This window comes from Myotis daubentonii, chromosome 17 (genome assembly GCF_963259705.1).
Source record: "Myotis daubentonii chromosome 17, mMyoDau2.1, whole genome shotgun sequence".
NCBI classification, from domain to species: domain Eukaryota; kingdom Metazoa; phylum Chordata; class Mammalia; order Chiroptera; family Vespertilionidae; genus Myotis; species Myotis daubentonii.
This window is the reverse complement of record NC_081856.1, coordinates 25872368-25883934: the sequence shown is the minus strand read 5'-3', so window position 1 is coordinate 25883934 and position 11567 is coordinate 25872368. Positions and strand designations below refer to the sequence as shown.

At 48.6% G+C, this 11567-nt stretch overlaps 1 protein-coding gene across 2 annotated transcripts in view; it reads left to right on the top strand.

Moving 5' to 3' along the window:
- Positions 1-7074: 7074 nt before the first annotated feature.
- Positions 7075-11567, top strand: part of LYN (LYN proto-oncogene, Src family tyrosine kinase) — a 103463-nt gene continuing 98970 nt past the window's right edge. For both annotated transcript variants that reach the window (XM_059673160.1, XM_059673159.1), the window contains exon 1: positions 7075-7213. The gene's annotated coding sequence lies outside the window, so the exon portion shown is untranslated. The remainder of the gene's footprint in view (positions 7214-11567) is intronic.

The following is an 11567-nucleotide window of genomic DNA, read 5'->3' as shown; positions in this document are numbered from 1 at the left end:
TCATAGCTACCATCTTACTCCATGTTTCTTTCCATCTGTGTGGCCCCAACCACCCTACAAAAAACCACAAAGACCAGAGAAGGTAAGAGGGAGGATATCTAGTTACCGTGTAACAGTATATAAATTGTTGCTAGGGCTGCTGTAATCAAGTACCACAAACTGAAGGCCTAAAGAACAGAAATTTGTCTCAGTTCCTAAGACCAGAAGTGCAAGATCCAAGGGTGGGCAGGGTTGGTTCCTTCTGAGGCTGTGAGGCAACATCCATGCCCGCCTCTCTCCTAGCTCCTGGTGGTTTCCTGGCAATATTGGTCATTCCTTGGATTGCAGATGCAGCACTCTGATCTCTGCCTGTATCTTCATATAGCATTCTCCCTGTGTGCAAGCAAATCTATCTGTGTTCAAATTTGCCCTTTTTTTTTTTTTAATAAGGACGGGGTCATATTAAATTGGGGCTCACCCTGAATGACCTCCTAACTGGATCATCTGCAAAGATCCTGTTTCCAAGTAGCCTCTCAGATACTAGAGATGAGCACTTCTGGATACTTTGGGAGGACGCAATTCAACCCATAACAATGACTAGTGGTAGATTTTCCCCATGAGCCAAAGCAAAATGTTGCCTCTCGGGGTTCCTACACAGTCATAGTAGCATCTGCCTATGTCTTCACCCCTCAGCTGTTACCAATCTAACTCTTCGTTGGCAGACTCCCTCTGCTCACTCAGTATTTGCTGCTTATGTGCACTGTGCTGGATGTGATGCTTGGAATAAAAACAACAAAAGCAAAATGAAAGAAACAGACTTGGATCCTCCTTTCAGGAGTTCACTCTCCAGCACAGGCACTCTATGTAGATAAATAGCAATATCAGAATACAGGTACAAAGTGTGATCAGTAAGAACTAGAGGTAACTTTCCATAGGATTCCAAGGAGCAAGAGATGCAATGTATCCAAAGAAGGCTATTTTGATGAGGTGGCATTTGAACTATATTGAACAGGCATTTGAAGGATGGGTAAGAAATGGCCACATGAAGACAGAAGGACAGGGGGCCCCATGAAAACAAAGACATAAAGTTATCTGTAGGTGTGTCTGAAGATACATGAAAATATCCTCAATGTTCTGTGTACTCAAAGTATTAATTGGGCTTCTGTTCCTTCTTTCACTTCTTTCCTCACCTCACGCCATCACTACTTTATGCATAGACTAGGAAAACTGGGTCACTTTACAGCCTTTATAGAACTTGTGTGAGCTAGACGTGACTCACTTTATAGATAAGCAAACAGGGTCAAATTGAGTGTAGTTTACCCAGGAATCCAGAAGAGCCTCTTCTGATAGCCTTGGGTCACGTAAATGAGCAACTCAGGTTCAACATTATATTAAGTCAGTCAAAACTCCCCTGCTGGGTAGTAAGGTAAATACATACATATAGTCTCAAATTCTAACTTTACTAATATGAATTTTTCCTCTTGTAATTGTGAATCCTACCCCCGGTCAGATCTGAGGAATCCCTAAGTAAGAACCAAATATTACATTTCATAGGACAGTTGTATTGTTAGGATAGAAGTAGTCTTAGAGCTTAACAATAACTTATCTAAATAAACAGGACTTCCGAGGAAGAGACGCACATAAACTATTTAGATCCACAGAAAGACCCACCCAGAATGGAGAAAACCGTACACCCACCCTGAAATGACCTCTACGTTTAGAGGATGGTGGAGATTTTGCTGAGGAACACTCTGCACTTTCTGGACTTTTCTGGAGGTGGAAATAAGAATGGCAAATGACTATAATGAAGCCATTGAGGTCTACCCTAACACTTTGCCCTAACCAGCTTGCTGTTTTGACATGCTCTATGAAGACAAGCCATAGGGTTCATATTAAATCACAGCAACGCCTCTTCACACATAATCTATAGATTCCTACTTCTCATCTTATAGCAACGGTGGCTATACATGTGCAAGAAATGTTATCAGGCACTAACTGGTTTGGCTCAATGGATAGAGCGTCGGCCTGTAGACTGAAAGGTCCCAGGTTCGATTCCGGTCAAGGGCATGTACCTTGGTTTCGGGCACATCCCTAGTAGGAGATGTGCAGGAGGCAGCTGATCGATCTTTCTCTCCCATCGATGTTTCTAACTCTCTATCCCTTTCGCTTCCTCTCTATAAAAAAACCAATAAAATATTTTTTTTAAAAAAAGAAAAGAAATGTTATCAAGCTGGCTCTATAGACAACTGGAAGAATTCAGTTGATGTTTCCTACCAGGGAAAAGCATAGAAGTAGCCTTTGCGACTAAATTCATTCAAAGGCAGTTCAGACAGAAATAGCATCCAAGATGGTCATAAAACTAAATACATATCTACATACATACATACATACATATATACATACATAACAATGATACAACATTGGTCAATGCTGATAAACATAGCAGTGTTATTTACAATAGTCAAGATCTGGAAACAGCCCAAGTGCCCATCAGTAGAGGAGTGGATAAAAAAAAGCTATGGCACATTTACATAACGGAATACTGCGCAGCTCTAAAAAAGGAGCTCTTACCTTTTGCAACAGCATGAATGGACCTGGAGAGCATTATGCTAAGCAAAATAAGTCAGTCAGAGAAAGACAAATACCATATGATCTCACTTACATGTGGAATCTAATGAACAAAATAATCTGACGAACAAAATAGAACCAGAGGCATGGAAGCATGCATCAGACTGACAGAGGTTAGAGAGGAGGGGGTTGTGAGCGACTAGATGGAAGAGGGGGAAGGGACCAGCCAAAGAATATATATGCACAACTCATGGACACAGACAACAGTGTGGTGATGGCCAGAGGGGGCGGGGAATGGGTGGAGGTGGGTCAAGGGGAGGTGGGTCAAGGGGGAACATCTGTAATAGTGTCAACAATTAAAAAAAAAAAAAAAGAATGTACCAGAATATGAAGTCATTGTCAACTTTACATAAACATCCTCATCTGGCTATGTCTTCAGCCCCCCTCCCCGACCCCCCAGCTGTTACCAAAGTGCTTTTTTGGAAGTGGGTTCAGCACGCCTCCTGCTTCTGGCCCACAGGAACTACTCAGTGAACAGAAACATGGGCTGACTGAGAGAGAGGTGATGGCATTAGCCAGACCTCAAAGGGCCCCTGACAGTTCATCGTGAAAGGTTATGACAGACAATTCTGTCAGCATAGACTGACATAAAGCTCTGGAAAGAGTTTGTTTACATGCTGTGTGGTAAGCAGTGTAGACATCCAATATGCATCACTTTCATGTGCACGATTTTAAATGTTTTGCTGTCACATCTAACACAGTGGCCACAGCTCCAGGAGCCTCAGATACCCGCTAGCACCATGCAGCAGTGGAGGGTTCCATCAACATGAGCAGCGGTGTTTTCTCTTTGGTAGCTGGTCCCAAGTGCCTCTCTCAGCATGCTCATCACCCAGGTGCATGGGTTAGGACACACACACCTTAGTCCCTTCCTGTGCTATGCGGCGCCTCTGAGATTGGGTTCAACTCAAAGTCTGCCAACCAATTTGACCATGAGTACTTTCCCATGCACTGGGAATAAAACCCACAACTTAGGTATGTGCCCTGACTGGGAATTGAACCCGCAACCTTTTAGTGTACGGAATGACACTCCAACCAACTGAGCCACCCAGCCAGGGCTACATGCAACACTCTTAACCATGGAGGTCCTGGGTGAGGTTGCTGTTGTTAAGACAGCTGGTTTCAGGCGCGGGGGGGGGGGGGGGGGGGCGGGGAGGGCGAGGGTGGCAGAGCCCACTGTGAGAGTAGCAGTGGACCACCAGCATGAGCAGTAGAGAAGAGAACGGACAGAGTGGGGACAGCCCTGTCTCTGAGAAGGGAAACAACCTCTACTGAGGTCAGCCTCCAGGCCCTGAGCTGGAGGAAGCAGGTGAGCCTGGCTGGAGGCCTACACGCACAGCTCTGGAACTGGAACCCAATCCCCTGGGCCAGCCCTCCTGCCAGACCCTCATGTTCCCCTGGTGCCTACCTGTCCCAGGTGGCCTTTGCTTTCTGGAAGGTGAGGGGGAGGGGAGCTTAAAAGAGAATGGAGTAGAAAACATAAGGGGAGAGCCTGGAAACACTGCAGCTGAACATTCACTGGCCACGCTCGTCTGTGTGCCCGGCTCCGCTCACTTGAGCAGGACACCTACCAGTTTTTGAGTGGGGTTGATGGTCTCTGCTCACCTCTGGAAGTGATTGGTGGAGCTGAATCTTCCAGAAGGAATTAAGTTATACAGGCGCCTTTGAAGATCAATGCCTGCAGGAGGCATTTCTGGACTCCGGAGCAGCGGGCTAAGCTTGCCCCAGGGCCAGGGTGTGGGGTGTGCAGGTTTTTGTCTGCAGCCCTTTCCTGTCCAGCACCTGCTTCCTGAGTGCACTGACTTACGTCCCCAAAGGCCACCTCCCTTCACGACGTCAGGCACCCCATGACCACTTGCTCCTCATTCAAACTGCCAGTCTTAATGCACTTCACTTTAGTAACACTCCTGCCAGAAATGCCTAGCTTGAGTCTAAGTGTGAGGAAATATCACATAAGCCGCAATTGAGGGAATTCTACAAAAAAAAAACCTGGTCTGTACTTTTTAAAAAATGAAATGTCAGTACTTTGAAGCACAAAAAAGACTGAGGAACTGGCCTACATGAAGGGGAGACAAAGGTGCTAATACTGGAAGGCGGAGCATCGCCTTGTTCAACCTCAGCTGGGGATGTGAGCGTGGAGAAACTGAAATTTTCATCACTGTGCTCATGTCCATGAACGGCTGTGAAAGTGATGTTAAGTACTGATTGTGGGGTTACAAATACATTTTAGTAAGTGAATATTGATGCCATTTCCACTCCTTGCTCCTTCTGTCCTCTTTGGTCACATCCCTCACCTTCTGCAAAGCCTGCTTACCCTGTGAAGGGGTCTTTGTTGATTTGCAACATGCCTCTAATCATTCCATTCTGTGCTCAATTCTCAATAGGAGACAACTGTTGGAGACAACTCAGTCCATCAACCAATGAACCAATCCATCAATACTAATGAAGTATTTTAAAGCACCTAACATAATTTTTCCCCAAATATTTTTATTGATTTCAGAGATGAAGTGAGAGAGGGAGAGATAGAAACATCAATGATGAGAGAGAATCATTGATCGGCTGCCTCCTATACGCCTCCCACTAGGGATCAAGCTCACAGCATGTGTCCTGACCCGGAATCGAACCATGACCTCCTGGTTCATAGGTCGAATGCTCAACCACCGAGCCACGCTGGCCCGGCCACCTAACAGAATTTTTGAGAGGTACAATGGGAAAGAGCAATGCCTTCCAAAGAGGGGTTTAGTACCTACTTACTTGAGAGAAAGTTAACATGCGAAACAAAGGCAGGCGATACTAGAAAGTACCCAAGTCTAGTTTACAATGGCTGTTGCCCACTTTAAGCCGCTAGATGAATAATGATCAACTAGGGTGCTAGGGAGTGAGGAGTCAGAAGTGGTGGAGCTGAGGTCAGGCCAGTTCTGCCTGATGATACTTTGCTCCTTACTTCAAGAGACATTTTACCAAAAAATAAAACATAGGATATTCCAGATGGGTTACATTTTGTGTCCCATTCTTTATTGCTACACGCCTTTAGCCAGGAGCCATTGGTGATAGTAGATAATAGTAGATGATTTAGGGCCCATGTCTTTGAGAGGTCATCATGAAGAAAAATCCAGGAAATGGGCCCTCAGGCAGTGAATGACTCCATGGGGTCGTGACAGATTTCACTCACAGGTTTGCAAACCTTTCTACTCTCTTATCAGTAACACATGACTGATGCGTGGACTGTGTTTCAAGGTGGCTGACCTGGCTGCTGGACTGTGACTGTAGCCTTCTTAGGTGGGGCCAGCCTCTTAAGGGCATTCCTAATAAAAGGTCTGAAGTGCTTAGCCCTGAGTCTGGTACCCAATAGGCCCCCAAAAAGTGTTTGCTGTTATGAACACACAGACCAAGTTTTCCACAGGGCGCTGTTTATGTCCTTGTAAGTTCTACAGTGTGGTGCAATGCTGGGATCCGGAGAGCAGAATCTGGCTTACAAGTGGACATCCATGGTGACTGAGACCAACATTACATCTTGGATTTGTAAGTGGCATTTACTGACTGGGAACATGAGCTTGGAGATGCAGTCTTTCTTTGGCACAGCTGGCATGTTCTGTAACACAATGTTTACATGTGGGATACAAAGACAGTAGCAACGAAAGAATAACAGTGACCATTACTGTATGCCAGGCACAGTGCGAGTCCTTTACAGAAGGCATTTCATCCTCCCGGGACCCTGCGAGGTAGGCATCCTTTCCTCCATTTTCCCAGGGGAAGCTGAAGTTTTGAGGAAACAATTGCCACAATTGCCAGGCCATTTACCTCTACAGCCCCTTCCCCTCTCTGCCCGTTCCCCCCCCCCCCCCCCCGCCCGCCCCCATCAATACCCTGAACATCCCGTTAAGTGTACACACTTAGGGAGCTTGTTCTGTGCTAATTAAGAATTCAATGAGCTTAGCTTCAACGTGGCACATCTCACCCTCTCTACAGAACTCCAAGGGATCAGGGTGCGCCCCCCCTGCTTCCAGGGGCACCCCACTTCCTAACACCTTGGAGAGCAGGTTGGAAGAGAAGGAAAGGAAACTCAAGAGGTTCGCGGACGCCAAGACTCCAGAGGGTCTCCCTGGAAAATCTTTCCGTCTCTACCAGGAGGCGGCTTCGCTTCCCCAAGCTGCACCCTGGGACACCAGGTTTCTTTGCATGCAAAGCTCTGCGCGACGGCCACACCAAAGATCCAAACCTTGGGCAGAGGCCAAACGGTCACTTCCCCGCCCCCCGGTGCAGTATGCAAATCCGAGCACCAGGAAGTAGCTGGGACCTCCCGGCCGAGCCCAGGACAGTCAGTTCCTCTCCCGCCGCGCCGGGCCGCCCGCCGCTCGCTCCTGGCCGTGGCGCCTCCGGGCCCGACGCGCTGCAGCCTCCAGCCTGTGCGGCAGGCAGGGCGGCCGCGCCACGCCGGGCCCGAGCCCGCAGCCCCTCGCCGTGCAGGACGCCCTCACTTCCCGGCCCGCAGCCCCTCACTAAGCGGGCCCCGCTGGGCCGCCCCGTCGCGTCCCCCGCTCTGAACTCAAGTCACCGTGGAGCGCCGCGGCCACCGCCCCCGCCGATCCGCAACTTCCACGGCGAGCTGGTGAGTGCGAGGCGTGAGCGGGGACGCCGCGGCGGACAGAGCCGGGCCGGGGCTGTGCCACCCGAGGGAGTCCGGGGCGTGGGGTCGGCCCTGGACGTGGGGTCGGTCGGCTCGGACCGCGGGATCGAGGGGCGCGCGTCGCTCCCTGGCCGCCCTGGCGCCGGGTCCCGCGGTGTGGGCACCCAGATGACTTCAGTCCGTGGGTGATCGGACCCTGGGGCGGGGGAGGGGGGTGAGGAGGCGGGGGAGGGGGTGAGGAGGCGGGGGCGGGCGGCTCCGCAGGTGTCTGTGCCGCAGGGCCACGCAGAGGTGTGGTGGGAGGGGCGGGGGCGGGCTCACCGCAGGGCCCTCTGGCGGGTGCCCGGGGGGAGGGCCGGACGCAGTCCCGCTCCGGCTGCTCCCGGAGCGCAGCGGGGAAGCCCGTCTCCACGCGGAGCCGGGGCGCGCGCGCGGCCGGGATCCTGGCCGGGACCCCGGCGGGGACTCCTCAGGTTGCACAATCTGGGCTCCCCCCAGGGCCCCGGATCCCCAGAAGCTAGGGGTGGGGCTCGGCCCGGGGCGCTCTCCCAGGCCCGCAGGCAGCTCCTGGGGAGCGCCGGCCGGAGCGCGACGTCGAGGGGCTGCGGCGGAGGCTGCTGGGCACCCTCCCGCTGCGCGAGGCGCCTCTCGGCCTGCAGAGCCACAGTCCCGAGCCTCCGCCTCCGAGAGGAAGCGAGAGTTATTTTAAGAATTCAGGGGTTGCCTTTCCTTCGCCTTGGGGGGAGGGTGTAAAGCGTCCGTTCCCACTTCCCTGCGTGCGTTATCTGGACCGACTCTGTCAAGATAATTGTGCATTTGCAATGTGCCTTCTAATAGCCCGCGTGGCCAGCGATCGTGTGGTCGTGTCTCCAATTCGTGTGTGTGTGTGTGTGTGTGTGTGTGTGTGTGTGTGTGTGTGTCTTACTCCAAACCCCATCCAACTTTTTTACCATCGTGTGTGTGTGTGTGTGTGTGTGTGTGTGTGTGTGTGTGTGTGTCTTACTCCAAACCCCATCCAACTTTTTTACCATCTCAGCAACCCGAGTTGAATGCGGGCCTTGCAAGTTCCTAGCTGAGTGTGAACTTGGGCCTATGACTGAAATTTCCCGTTTGGGTGTCCTCATCTTTGGGTGTCCTCATCATCCTGAGGAGCCATTTATTGCACACAAAGCCCCAAACACGGCCTAGGCATTTCATGAATGACGCTAGTATTTATTGCAATTTATTCTGACCATAAAAAACGAGGCTCCCTGGTTCTTGGCAATTTGATGGTTTTAAATCTGTCCGTTTCAGCCACATGGCCTTATTGGTAAGTCTGCTTAATCTACCAGAGGTTTGCTGTCCCAAAGCAGGACCAGGAGTCTGGCTCACCCTAAGAGCCAGCCCATAAGGATGTGTGACTGACTTTTGATGTGTTGGCTGCCCCCAGCCGGCTGTAGGGTTCTGGAGGGCAGGGGTGTCCTCTCTGTACTGGGAACACCTCGAGCAGTGTGGAGGGGAGTAGGCACTGACCGTTGAGGCATTTACTAAGCACTCAGAGCCCTTCCCCAGTAAGCTAAGTTCTGCTGGAAAAGGGTGGGATTCAGATAATGCCCGGATTTAATTTGGTGGGAAGGATGTCTTGAGGCTTGAAGAAATATAATTTGATCACATGAGGCTTTTGGTCTATGGAGGCCGGGTAGGGTCATCCTCTTTCTGAGTGAAGGGTGGAGGGCCCGGTGTAAGGGAAAACAGCAGCCAGGAACCTGAGTTTGGGTCTCGGAGCTGTGATTTTGGATATGTTATTTGGGCTATTAATTCAGCCAGTATTTCCTTTATTACAGTAATCAGAGTTGAGTACGACTTGGCCCCATGTGTCTAGTCTAATATTAGCAACTACAAGAAAGCTCCATTGACAACAACTTTATCTGTCTTGTCCGGAAACACTAGCCCTGGAGCCTGTCACATAGTTGAGATCACAGATATAGAAGAAGGAATGGAAGGCAGTCTGCTGGTCCTACACAGGCAGAAGGAACAGGGCTGGGGTTCCCAAGGCATTTGAAGCCTACTGGCCCTCCGGCCTGGTTTCTAAAATGAGGATTTGAGGGACTTTTTGGATTGCTAAGTTATCCCAGTGCGAGTGCTCTAAGGGGAAAGTGCCACTCAGGACTGGGGATTCTGCTGTATTAACTGGAGAGGGGGCTTAATTGGCAGTGTAAGACATAGCCTGCAAAAGTTGTTTGCCCAATCCAAAAAGGCCAGACCCACTTTATCTGAGAGTCATGGGTGCTGGAAAGGTATGTGGGGAATTTGTGATATTGCTTGCCCCCTCTCCTTCCACAGTATTCTTTTAGCAGTAAAGTGGTCCAATGATTTTCAATGGTTTGCAAATCAATGATTTTCAAAGCCTTTTACAAAATTCCATGATATTTGTATTCAGAAATCAATCCCCCAAACATCCGAGTCGCCAGTTGGTTCAAATGCATATATGGAGTTGTCGTTTAATAATTTTAAACTGTATTATCCATAAACCCATACTAATTTTAAGTCTGTATAAATAGGAATACAGTGTGTACACATGCAGAGAATGGAACATTGTTACAGCTCTCTCACTCTGCTGTTATCAATGACCTCCATGTCCTCAGACATGGGTAGTATTAATATTGAAAGATCACCACAATTAGTAGAAGCATTGATCAATGACATGCCAGACCTCTCTTGGGCACTTCTTGGGCAATGATGGTGCCAAAATCTTTTGCTTATCCAGGCTTCTGAAGCCTTCCTGAGCTCTGAATTCATTTGACTCTCTCATGGCCTCCCAAGGTTGGCAGGGACAGATATAGAAAAAGAAGTTTGGTGACATGTTCAAGGTCACAGATCTGGTTAAGTGGCACTGTTGGCAGGGTAGGTAAATTTTCCAGCTCCAACTTTAGGGCTTCTCCCCCTTTTCTACCTTTGGACCTATAGTAGGTACTCATTTACTTAAAAGCAAATACATTATTTTATCATTTAATATACATTTTTATTTATTTATTTTCTAAAATTCTTTTTTTTAGCAGATGCATCTTTTTTTTTCTTAATATATATTTTTTAATTCAGAGAGAAAGGGAGAGGGAGAGAGAGATAGAAACATAAATGATGAGAGAGAATCATTGATTGGCTGCCTCCTACACGCCCCCCCCCAAATGGGGATCGAGCCTGCAACCCAGGCATGTGCCCTTGACCAGAATCTAACCATGACCTCCTGATTCACAAGTTGACACTTAACCACTGAACCATGGCAGCCTAATACGTATACATTTTTTAAACAGCATCACAGGTAACTTTCTGCCATCACTTGGTAATTATCTTAACTAAGTGACTAACCCCTCAGGACAAATGAGCAGGGGCACCAACTAGGTTCCTAAGCTGGAATGGAAAGATGAGCTCCTCTGCTTTCCCCATTGCTTTCTGCTTGGAGAGGGAAGATCTCTGATACCGGCCAAGGTGGCACAGGTACTGGCTGCTGTCAGGGCAGTTCCGCTGACTACCATCGGTGCTTATTGGTTAATACAGAAGTGCCCACCTAATGCTTTGCAAAGGAATTCCCTCCAGTTTGTTCTCAATGAGCCTCCTTGTGTGGTTGTTATACAGGGGTGGGCAAAAGTAGGTTTACAGTTGTTCGTATGGAAAATAATACAACAGTTAATAAATAATAATACAGAATAAACTGTTTCACATATTTACAACTGTGAACCTACTTTTGTCCACCCCTGTATCAGTGCGAGCATCACCCAGGGTGAAGCTATAAAGGAGATAGGGCCTATAGGATACACATTAAAACAGCACCCCATTTATTGAGCACCTGCTATGAGCAAGGTGCTGTCCCAAGCCCATGCTCCAATAGATAGATAGACATTGCCTCCATCTTTTAAGATTGGCAGTGAAGAGTAGGACATAGAAGAGGAAGCTGTGTTTTTGTTTTTAGTCAGAAATATCGAAAGTTTTCTTACAGCTGCCTAGCTTCCTGATACTTAAATTGTAAAATGTTGGGTTCACTCTATCATCATTTCTAAAATTTACTTTGAGTCAGTTCCCATCTGGTGGAGAAGCCCGAGTGTAGAAAATAATGTGGAAATCTGCCAATCGAGGGATTCGAGTTTTGGGAACAGGCCAGTTGAAAGACTGGGACCTTCTTTTAGATATCTTTGGCTTAAGCTAGCTGGAAGAGCTCTCTGGCAATTTAGAATTACAAGTCGACATAATTACTTGGGATGATGTGTTAAAAGCTCGTCCATGCTGACTGGCAGGGGCCTATAATGGCCTTTGACCTTCATCGTTGTACTTCACTTTCCCCGAAGTACCAAATAAGCCGTCA